This window comes from Tupaia chinensis, unplaced genomic scaffold (assembly GCF_000334495.1).
Source record: "Tupaia chinensis unplaced genomic scaffold, TupChi_1.0 Scaffold147351_1, whole genome shotgun sequence".
NCBI lineage: Eukaryota > Metazoa > Chordata > Mammalia > Scandentia > Tupaiidae > Tupaia > Tupaia belangeri.
Genome location: NW_006207202.1, coordinates 1,140,891 through 1,152,573, shown reverse-complemented (window position 1 = coordinate 1,152,573; position 11,683 = coordinate 1,140,891). Strand labels below are relative to the sequence as shown.

The 11,683-nt window shown below is 50.1% G+C and overlaps 1 long non-coding RNA gene across 2 annotated transcripts in view; it reads right to left on the bottom strand.

Annotated features, from left to right (window-relative positions):
- Positions 1-1,796: 1,796 nt before the first annotated feature.
- Positions 1,797-11,683, bottom strand: part of LOC102501276 (uncharacterized) — a 16,787-nt gene continuing 6,900 nt past the window's right edge. The window contains exons 2-3 of one of the 2 annotated variants that reach the window (XR_337568.3): positions 9,264-9,433; positions 1,797-2,406 (exon numbers count right to left, since the gene is read on the bottom strand). This is a non-coding gene — a long non-coding RNA (uncharacterized LOC102501276). Of the gene's footprint in view, positions 2,407-4,173; positions 4,430-9,263; positions 9,434-11,683 lie in introns of those variants that run through there. The other variant, XR_337567.3, reaches the window with a different exon arrangement.

The window sequence follows — 11,683 nt, the reverse complement described above, 5'->3', positions numbered from 1 at the left end:
GGAAAGGACACTGTGGGTGGGGCAGGGATGTGACTATGCATAGGACCTGGTACTTGCCCTGGACTCAGGGAGCTCAACCTAGTTGGGAGACGTGAAAGCAATACAGAACTCCAATGATTAATTAATTGGGCAGTGGTGGTGTACAGACTCCAGGAAATAAAGACGGGACCGGGGACCAGCCAGATGGTGTGGTGGGTAAGGCAGCTGGATCCTGCCTGGCTGACTACGCGGTTGGAGTCCCAGACCCAGCGGCTTGAAAACAGGCAGGTTGCAGGGAACCAGCAGTTAGTGTAATGGCTATGTTGCTGGACTCCCACGTAGTCGACCGCGGTTCGCGTCCCGGACCTGGTGACTTAAAACTCACGCCGGGTGCGTGTGCGTGCGTGCCCAAGATCCCGAGTGGGGAATGGAGGAGAAGGGATTGCGGTGTGACCATACCCCCTGGGGGGTGATTTCTCGCTTTCTGTCTCTCTGTCTCTCTCTGTGTGGAAGAAAACCTCTCAAAAAACAAACAAACAAACAAAAAATAGGCAGGCTGCATTTGCTTGTGTGCCCAAAACAGAATGGAGAAAGGATTGTACGTGGCCATCCCCCCAGGGAGTGCTTTCCAACTTTCTCTTTGAATGCAGGTGCCCTATAGCAAAATAGTAATAATAATGATAATAAAAGACAGGGAGAGGTTTTTCTAGGCAGAGGGGCAGGAAGCCCCCAAACCCAGCTGGATGGAACTACTTAGGATCAACGTCCCATGGGGGTGAAGGAGCTGGGCCAGAGCCCCTTTCCCAAAGGCTGGGGAAAATGGAGAGTACGAGGGAGGTGAGGTGTCGAAGGCTCAGGAATCTGGAATTAGGGGCTCTTATATTTTAGTGGCATTTACAGATCCCGGAGGGGTAGGGTCTACTCATTAGGCTCTCCCACCACCCTGTGGGGAGAGCAGGACCCATATTGTTTAGCTAACTTAGAAATGGAGAGCCTTGGGACCATCAGTTGGCGCAATGGCTATGTTGCTGGACTCCCATGTAGTCGACTGCAGTTCAGGTCCCGGATCTGGTGGCTTAAACTCATGCCGATCGCTTGTGTGTGTGTGTGCCCAAGATCTCGAGAGGAGAATGGAGGAGAAAGGACTGTGGCGTGGCCATCCCCCCTGGGGGGTGATTTCTCGCTTTCTGTCTCTCTGTCTCTCTCTATCTTTCTGGTGAGCACACGCGCCCTATAGCAAAAGAAATGGAGAGCCTGAGGTTAAGAGATGAACTGGTCAAATCCCGTGGTCAGCAGTGGCACAGTGGGGCCTTTCCAGACTTCACTGCCTCACCCTTAATGGGGTCAGTGGAAAAGAACCATCTAGAAAGTTACTAGGGAGCAACCTGTAACTTTCTAGTAGGAAGTTGGTAGGAAGATCACTTTCGCCAGCTAGTGCAGAGAGAGGCACTGAAGCCAAGACAGGGTCCCTTTTACGCCTTTCTCACAGTCCCCTTCCTCTTCTACAGCCCCTCATTTTGTGCTGGTAACAATCCTGAGAGTTTTTTATTCACTCCACAAGCCAGACATGAGGAGGGTAAGGCCTCACAGGAAACAGACATCCAAACAGAAAACCTTCCTCCATAAGATAAGAGAATGAAGCAAGTCTGCCAACGCCACTCAGTACACCAACTTCTGTGCCTGTTGCACACACAGAACCACGATGATTAATTAATTGGGTAGTGGTGGCGTACAGACTTTACTGAAATGGAATCAAGGGAGTTATTGTTTCAAAACACGGATTAACACAATACATAGATCATTTTAATGAACACGGATCATTTTAATGAATATTTTTAAAGGGCCAGGGAGCTCAGAGGAGGGAGTGATATTGGAAAGGAAGACCCAGGAATGTCTTAAGGAGGAGCCTCTGAAGCTTGAGAAAACAGCAAGTGTCAGTCCCAGATGCTGAAAGACAGCATATTCGGGGTGGCTAGGGTGTGAGAAGTGGGAGTCCCAGCAGGTACCAGCACATACCCAGTCAGAGTAGGCCCCAAGAAGCATTCATTGAAGACACAAATAAATGTCTGCACAGTAAGGAACGGCTCTTTCCAGCGGTGGACAGGGTTAAAGTTGGGTAAAGCCTCTTGGGCCTTGATAAGGCTGAGGCTAGAAAGTTTACTGGGGGACAGGTAGGGGAGTGTGCTAGGATCATCAGATCACAGTGTGGAACACCGAGGCAGGTTGGGGACCGGGCTGGGTTGTAGGGGAGAGATCGGAGAAGTGGCCGGATCAGTTCAGTGGCCAGGGTAGTGCTCCAAGAGAGGGGAGAGACGAAGAGAGAAGGTCCGGACTGAGAGAGAACTTGAGCTGGCTGACCCCACACCAGACACTGCGTTGCCCTTTTTGCCGTCTTCCTGCTCCCATGAGACTGCTCAGGAGAAAACCCTAGGAAAACAGGTGATCTTAGAGAAGGCCGAGGTTCCCATGGCTTCCTGCTGCCGGGCTGAATTCCTCCACCACCGTCCCCTCTCCTGCCTCGAAGCAACACTAAGGACCACAGTTTCCTGGGGATCTTGCCAGGACCTCGCTGTCATCATTGCACTTTATCAGGGACAAAAGAGACCAGCCTGGGTGGCTTGGAGCCCAGACCCTTTCAGCCAGCCAAGTGGGTGAGAGGCTAGGCCCGGTGGGAGGGGCTTTGGGGGATGGGGCCTGGAGGGATGGAGCCCATGTCACTACCCCCTACTGAATGGCTGAGGGAGGCTTTCCATCTTTCCCTCACAAGGAGTCTCTGATGCCTGCTGGGCCACAAGAGAAGCCTTGGAAGCAAAGAGATTGGTTAATCAGAGGAAGAGTGAAAGCGAAAGACACCCTCTAGCCACCTAGCAGCCCATGGGCATCGAGAAGGAATATGCTACAGACACAGAGCATCTGGCAGGCTAAGGGGCAGCAGAAGACCGTGGCCTCTTCCATCTCTTCTTTTCCTGGACTGGTGAATATGACCAAATTGCCCCTAATCTTTTTAATTTTTTTTTTTGAGAGGTTTTTGGCATAGGGCACATGTGCTCACCAAACAGACAGAGAGAGACAGAGAGACAGAAAGCAAGAAATCACCCCCCCGGGGGGATGGCCACGCCGCAATCCCTTCTCCTCCATTCTCCTCTCGGGATCTTGGGCACACACGCACAACATAGCCATTAAGCTAACTGATGGTCCCGACCCTTAATCTTCTTTTTTTTTTTTTGGAGAGGTTTTTGCTACAGGGCAAGTACACTCGCCAGAGAGACAGAAAGCAAGAAATCACCCCCCCGGGGGGATGGCCACGCCGCAATCCCTTCTCCTCCCTTCTCCTCTCAGGATCTTGGGCATGCACGCACACGCGCCCGGCGTGAGTTTTAAGCCACCGGGTCTGGGCCGCGACCCGCGGTCGACTACGTGGGAGTCCAGCGACATAGCCATTACGCTAACCGCTGGTTCTCCCAACCCTTAATCTTTTTAAAAAAATCTTCCAAGTTGTTTGTTTCTCGAGCCCTCACCCATGCCTTTCCCAGTTCATGCGTTGTCTAATTTTGTAAATGAACCATAATCCTATCATTCCGATCTTGTCCAACTCTAACAGTAACTTATCTAACAGTGAAGATAATGATCTCGCCCATTGGGCTGTGGGTTTAGGTGTGTAAAGGACTTGCAAATAGTGGACACAAGCACTTGTACTATGTCTGGTACAAAGCGAACATTCCACAGGTGGTGGTGAAGGTATTTTGGGTTTGTTTTGTTTTGTTTTGTTTTGTTTTCCCCCAGTTTATTTCTTACATGAGTGAGAGAGAGAGAGAGAAACTGTCAGAGAAGTAGCAGCTCCAACAGGGTCTTGACACCACAATCCACCCCCAGCCTGAGCCAGCCCTGAATCATGGGCTGCTTGTGCCTGGCATACTCAGGGAGGTCTAAAGAGGGAAACCCATAACAACCCCACATGGGTCAGTCTCACAGAGCTTATTTATTTATTTATTTATTTATTTATTTATTTATGGAGAGGATTTTGCTATAGGGCACATGCTCTCACCAGAAAGGCACAGAGAGACAGAGAGACAGAAAGCAAGAAACCCCCCAGGGGATATGGCCACGCCACAATCCCTTCTCCTCCATTCTCCTCTCAGGATCTTGGGCACGCACGCACACATGCCTGGCGTGAGTTTAAACCACCGGGTCCGGGAGTGGAAGCACGGTTGACTACATGGGAGTCCAGAGACATAGCCATTATGTCCGTCGACTGCTGGTTCCGGGCATCTCATTTTAACACTGCACCACCATCCGGCCTCATAGATGGTTCTCATCTTTCCTCTTCATGACCTCGTTTCTCACAACAAAGCATAAGGTAGGGATTATTACTCTGTCTTTGCAAAGGAAGACAAAGCAATTCAGGAGGCAACACGTCTGGCTTCTCAACCTGCTGATAGTAGATTGAGTCCTGGAAAACAAATCCCAGACCCTAAAGACAGTCCTCTTTACTCCCATCAATTTTCTGGAACTTATTCTGAAAGGCCACCACCAAGTCCAGTCACCCCTTCTCAGACTCTGCGAGGCATCCGGCAGGCTGACATCCTGAAATGTCATGCTCCTTTGATGTTTGCCCATATACCATCCTGCTCCTACTGTTGGACAGCTCCTCTATTGTCCCCTCCGTTTGTTTCTGTTCTTCCTTTTCCCTCCCTCAGTATGGCCTTCCTCAGGAACCACATTTGGAATGACTTCATGCTGAATCTCTGTCTCCGGCACCATCCCTTTCCCAGAGCCAGGCCTCATTTCCACTAATCTCCTGGCCCACTGGCAACGCACACCCAACATAACTCCCTGAATCAAGGGAAAGGTCTCACCCCACGTGTTCTTTGGGCCTATCCAGGCCTAACTCTCACTGTTTCTAGTACATCACTGAATTTGTCATCTTCCCCTCCCAAAACCAACCTTTTCTCTTAACTTCATTTCTATTAATGGCATCACCATTCCAGGATTTCCCTTGCTTTTCCTCTCCCACCTCCCACCCTTGTAAAATAGCTGCCATCTTCAGCAGGTTCTGTCTCCAATAGTGCTTAATCCTGCCCCTTTTATGAGGGGACTTCAGAAAACTTATGGAGGGGTCAGCAGGTGGTATGGCGGCTAAGGCACTGGACTCTCATATGACTACCACAGTTCAAGTCCCAGACCTGGCAGTTTGCTTTCTCACTTTCCTTCTCTCTCTCGGCCTTTCTCTGGTGAGCACACATGCCCTATAGCAGATTTTTTAAAAGAATAATAAATAAAATAAAATCAATAATTCTTTTAAAGAAAATTTATGGAAAAATGGAATTAAGTTCCAACTTTATTTTGGTGTGGAAAAATTTGACATCTACACATAGTCTTTTCACCATACACATTTTTCCATTTCCCAGATGCATTTGGAAGGCCTTTCACAGTCCATTACCTCTGTGACTGCCCTAGCGGAGACTGCCACAGCCCCGCAGCCCCGCAGCCCCGCAGCCCCGCAGCCGAGACTGCACAAACTACTGTCAGGTCATTTTCCTGAGCCCAGCTCTCACCGTGACTCCACCTGCCCCAAACCTTCGATAGCTCCCTGTTGCCTAGTGATTAAACAGAAACTGCTTGGGAAGGAAAGCTTATGGGATGAGGGCCACTGAAGAACAGTGGTAACATGTCTCCCCAACTCTGCTGACTCCTAAACACACACCTTGGCAAAAGAGCCTTGGAAGAGCAACACCAATCCTAGTTCTGGCTCTGGAGCCACCCAGCTTCCAGATCTGTTTCATGTCTGGTCAAACCAGGTGATTAAATAAGACTCTAAACTGACTTCATGGCTAGCATAATAGGTAAGCATTGATGTCATAGCTCTATATAGATGCATATATGCTATTTTACCTACAAGTAGAACAATTGAAAAACTGCTTTTCTATGCATTATATCAAATGATTGTCACCACTGCCTTTTGAGGCAAGCAGGATAGCTATAGGTCTCTTTATTTTACAAATGGGAAAATGGCATCAAAGGGTTAAGGGTTAACCTAGTTGCCTGAAGGAATGTTAGTTTGGAAAGAGAGTGTACTTTGGAATTAAACCTGAATGTCAGCTCCCAATTATCCCAATTACTTCACTTCCCGGAGCTTAAATTTCCCCAACTGTAAAATGGGAAGAAAGCAATGTGCCCTTCTCAGCAGGTCCCTTCCTTCAGACCACAGCATTATCAGGGCACTAGCAGAACGGTAACTGTAGTGAGCCCCAGGCTGGGGCTAGAGACCAGCTTGCTAGGGAACTAGAAGTCCCTTCCTCAAGCAAACTGGAACTCCTAACCCTACATCCTCTCAGCAGACATTCACAGGTGAGAGGAGAAGACCCAGACACATCAGAGGGTGGAGACAGTGGAATGACCACGATCCCGACTCTGAGGCCACTTGGAGCTCCTTGGCTGCAGAGGCATCAAGCGTGTATAGAGGTCTGCCATGTTGCGTTAAGGCTTGCCATTTGTATTTGTTTGGGCTGTTGTCAACACGGCACTGACTTTGGAGCCAGGAAACCTGACCTTGGCCACTTAGGTGAAACAGATGGCCTCTGAGTCCAGCAGGTACGTGACTAACTTTGAGAGGCTCAGGAGGGGCAGAGGTGGGACAGATGCTCTGAGTCCAATAGGTACATGACTGACTTTGAGAGAGTTGAGAGGGGCAGAGGGTGGAGGCAGTGTCACCAAGAAAATGGAGCTGTGAGCAGCCACTGGAGCAGAGATGGGGAAGAGGAAGAAAACAGCCAGGGCACAGGGGCTGAGACCTGTAGGGTACACAGCCCAAGGCACGGGCCAACATCAACAGTGTCCCAGGAGTGCTGTAACTTAGAGGGGTCGTTATCTGATCTTCCGTTTTTTTTTTCTTAAATGCTTTTTGCCATTGGGCATGTCTCTCTCTCACAAGACAGAGACAGAGAGAAGGAAAGGGAGATGTCACCCACCCTAGGGGGATGGCTACAGTTGCAATCTCTTCTCTTGGGATTTTGGGCATGCACACACATGCACCTGGTATGATTTTCAAGCAGCCAAATCCAGGAACTGTAGTCAGCCATGTGGGAGACCAGTGCCTCAACCTCCATGCCATGTGCTCGCCCCTATCTGGTCTTACTTTTAAGACAAGGAAAGGTACAGAGAGGAGATCAGCTCGTTCAAGGTCACCCAGCAGTTAGGAAATCTGAAAGGGTTCCTGTTTCTAAGACTAGGATAGTCTAGACATTGACCCATCCACCTTCCCACTGAAAAAAAAAAAAAAATCCTGGGTGAAATATATAAAAGTATTACTAAAATGCAGCAGTCACTAACCACCACAATTTTACAAAGGAAGGCTTGTCAGACCTTGGATGACCTGCCCCTTGCCTTTGGGTCCTACCTCCAGGGGGACTGTGCCCTGCCCTAGCACCACCATTTAATATCCTGGGCCATTGATCTGAGGCCAAGCGAAGCCAGAACAACCAGATGGAGTAAAGAGGACACCAAACGGGGGCACCACAGGCCCAACTTCACTGTTCTCACTTGGCTGCTCGTGGCTCTTTCCATTCTTAAAAAGGAAGTAGTTTTGTGACCAGCAATTAGCATAATAGCTATGCCTCTATACTCACATGTAGTCAACCACAGTTCGAGTCCTGGACCCGGTGGCTTAAACTCATGCCAGGTGTGTGTGCGTGCGTGCCCAAGATCCCGAGAGGAGAATAGAGGAGAAGGGATTGCGGCGTGACCATCCCCCCTGGGGGGTGATTTCTCACTTTCTGTCTCTCTGTTTCTGTCTGTCTTTCCGGAGAGCGCATGCGCCCTATAGCAAAAAAAAAAACAAAAAAAAAACCCTCTCCAAAAAAAAAATAAATAAAAAATAAAGGAAGTGGTTTTGAGTGGATAATCTCTAAATCCCCGTTCATCTGTGGTTCTGCTTTCTCCTAGGGCAAGAGATCGCTTCAAGTTTCCAGGTGGCCAAGGCAGTGGGCGTGCTCAGGGACCAGCTGACCCCTGGTGCTGGCTGCTGGGAGGAGTCGCCTGCCAGGTCTCTGAGTCATCTAAGAATCATGTCTGGACTGGTACTGACAGACTGGCAAATGCTAAGGGCCCCCCCGCCACCCGCCCCTAGCAAAGGAGGCTGCTCGGCTCACTTCCTCTCCCCTACTGCTCCAGGCCCTGACACAGGCCCTCGTTCATTTCTGCCATTGCCCTAAGCCCCTAGTCCAAGCCTGCATCCTCTCACTCCCTCAGAGCGACCCCACGGGACTGCTAAGCCAACTCCACCTCCTAGCTGTCTCTGGTGTCCCTCGTCTCTCCCTTCCAAGGCACTGCCCTAGACCAGTCATTCTCCCCTTCTTGCCCAGAGTTCTGCACCCGACATTGAAGACTCGTCGTGTTCTGGCACCTCCCTCACCTTCCTGGCTCTTTCCTTATCTCCCGTCATCCTACCCTTCAGCCATGCGGAATTGCTCATCATTTCTCAAGCATGGCCAAGACCTCCCAGTCCTCCTGGCTCTTGGTCTGTGCTCATCTCCTGGCTAGAGTATGCTTTCCCGCCCTGTCTCCTGGCAATTCCTCCTTTTCCTTAAGATTCAGTTGGTGAATTGCCTCCACGGTGGTAAAGTCAGAAGTTCCCTTCTTTTGGTTCCCAAAGCATGTAATGCAAGATTTCAGAACATTTGCAGACAAATGGAATTGGGCTGATCCCGTGGCTTGATGGTCAAGGAGTCAGATCCCACATGGCAGTTCGAATCCCAGCCACCTGTGGGAAGAGGCTGAGACGGCCCCAGCACTGCCCCCTTGGTGCAGGGCACGTGCTGGATGCTGATTAAACATTTGTGGATTTCAACTCCAGAGAAAGCTTTGGGGAGAGGCTGGCACCATAGAAATGTGTCTAAGATTTGGAAGGTAGAAGTGAGGGGCAAGAGGCCAGCAGGAGGCATGGAGGTTAAAGTACTGGATCTCACATGGCTGACTGCACAGTTGAAATCCTGGACCCAGTGGCCTGAAAAATCACACCAGGCTTATGTGCGTGTGTTCCTAAAATCCCAAGAGGAAAATGGAGGAGAAGGGATTGCAGCATGGGCATCCCCTTTGGGGGTGATTTCTCACTTTTCCTCTCTCTGTCACTCTCTGGTGAGCACACACACACCCTATAGCAAAACAAACGAAAACAAACAAGAAAACTTAATAAAAGAAGTGAAGAGCAGATGTCTTGTTAGGCTCTACAGATTGTGTAGGGAGAGTGCAGGTTCCACGCCTGCATCATGGCAGGGCTGCTGTCTTACCTTGCTGGCCTGGAGGAGCAACTGGGCCTGCAGGTCATCCAGCTTCTGGGCCAGATGCGCACTGCTCCTCTTGTTCTTCAGGTCACTTGCATCGTTGAGATGCAGGCAGTGAGATCAGATCCGTCCTCATCTGTCCTTCGTTTTCCGCACTCCTCTTCCATCTTCCCTCCCTAGCCAGCCCAGAGACACAACGAGAACCTCTTACACAGAATAATTCAGCTCTCAGCAGCAGAAGAGATCTGTCCCTGTGATAAACCCTTTCCTCTCTACATTTCCCAGAGGTTCTCCCTCTCTGATGGAACCCCAGTGAGTACTCTATGACCAGGACACTAAGGCACAGGAGATTCCCCACCTGTACTACGGCAAGGAGGATGATCTTTAAGTTTCCCAACTGCTCTGTCCAAGGTATGGTCAGACAAGCCTCCAGGTGAAAGGCACACGGAGCCGCGGGCTCAGTGAACCGTTCCTCCCCGCCACAGGGCAGTCAGTCAAGAAGCCAACCGGGAATCAGGCCTCGATGACCTTGAGGCTGCGTCTGCCTAGGGTTAAAAGAGAGACCTTTGTGCTCTGACCACCCGTTCAGTCAAACAATTACACGTTATTTTCCTTTTTCTTAATCCTGAGGTCAAAGACCTTCCATGCTCTGTGCGGAAAGTGGAAGGCTACCACCTCTGTACCATGGTTTTCGAAGGGTTACTGGTGAAGGAACAGCTTTTCCCTTTTGAATTTCCAATGTGTCGCAGATCGACACTTTTATAAGATACAATGACAATGAAATTAGAAAAACGAAATGCAAAACAGTACAATATATGAGTCCAGATTTTTTAATTAGTAATAGGCATAACATCACTCCATCAAATTGCTGCAAACATTTTGCCCCCTTTCTTTTCTTTTCTTTACTTTTTTGCAACAGGGTGTGTGTGCTCACTGGAGAGAGACAAAGAGAAAGTGAGAATTCTCCCTCCGCCCCAGGGTGGGGGGAATGGCCATGCAGCAATCCTTCCCCTCTACTCTCCCCTTGGGACTTTGGGCGCACACGTTCACATGCCCAATGTGATTTTCTTTTTTTTCTTTTGGAGAGATTTTCTCTATAGGGCGCGTGCGCTCGCCAGACAGACAGAGAGAGACGTAGAGACAGAAAGCGAGAAATCACCCCCCAGGGAGGAAGCTGAGTCAGCAAGCCCTCCTCCTCCATTCTCCTCTCAGGATCTTGGGCATGCACGCACACGCGCCCGGTGTGAGTTCTAAGCCACCGGGTCCGGGACGTGAACCGCGGTCGACTACATGGGAGTCCAGGGACATAGCCATTACACTAACTGCTGGTTTCCCCAATGTGATTTTCAAGCCACTGGATCCAGGACTCGAACTGCAGTACGCCATGGAGTCCAGGGCCTTAACTACCACACCACCTGCTGGTCCTGCTACAAGCATTTCCAAACGCTGGAGTCCTGCACTTGTCTCACTCCAGATTGGAGCCAACAATCTGCGGCTGGGTGCTGGGTGCTGATGTGCAGGCCACACTCTGAGTAGGCCTCACTGTGCCAGATAGGTCAGGGGAGTTGCCTCAGCTCCTTCACATGTAGGCACTGCTGGTGACGTTCCTTGCTCTTTTGGTGCAGAAAAAAAAAAAGGCCTTGGAGCCACTCACTCTGTGACCTTCCTTCCGAAGCAAACCCCTCCGTATCTCAGATTTCTCTTCTATAGACTGGAGCACTGGAAGAACGATAAGGTGATGTAACTGAGCCTGTTACAAACGCTTTCCATTGCGTGGTGAAGACCAGCTGAGGCTAAGCTGGGATTTGGCTGTGGTTGCTGATCAGCAGTTGGTAAAAGGGCCCTCCAAGGAGCATATCCGGGGAGTCCTGGGAGCAGAGACAGAGGTGGAGAGACTGGGTGGCATTGTACTCAGCCCCACCTCAGCTGCCCAATCTCATTTGCATGAGATCTCTCTGACACAAGGGGGAGGTACACATGCTGTCTGAGGCCTGGAGACACAGTAGGTATGAGAGGACGAGGACATGTGTCTCCTTTCTGGGAGGTGCACAGCCTGGTCTGTGGGGTAAAGTCTGCAGGGAACCTGGGGCCTAGGGCTCCTCAAGGCTTCTGCTCCTTTGGAGGTGTAGACAGGCTGGGAAGCATGGAGTCCTCTGCAGCGCCTGTTGAGGGACAGTAGCAAAGCATGCTCTTTAAGGAAGTGAAAGTGCCCATGTTGGTGAGCACAGATAAGATACTTTCTGTGGGCTTATAACTGGGGGAGACTTCAGTTTATGACATGCATTCTCAACAGGGCAGTTTCGCCCAATAAGGGGGCAAAAAAATCTTTTTTTTTTTTTTAAATATATAAAACAGGGACCAGTTGGTGTAATGGCTATATCACTGGACTCCCATGTGGTCGACCACGGTTTGAGTCCCGGACCTGG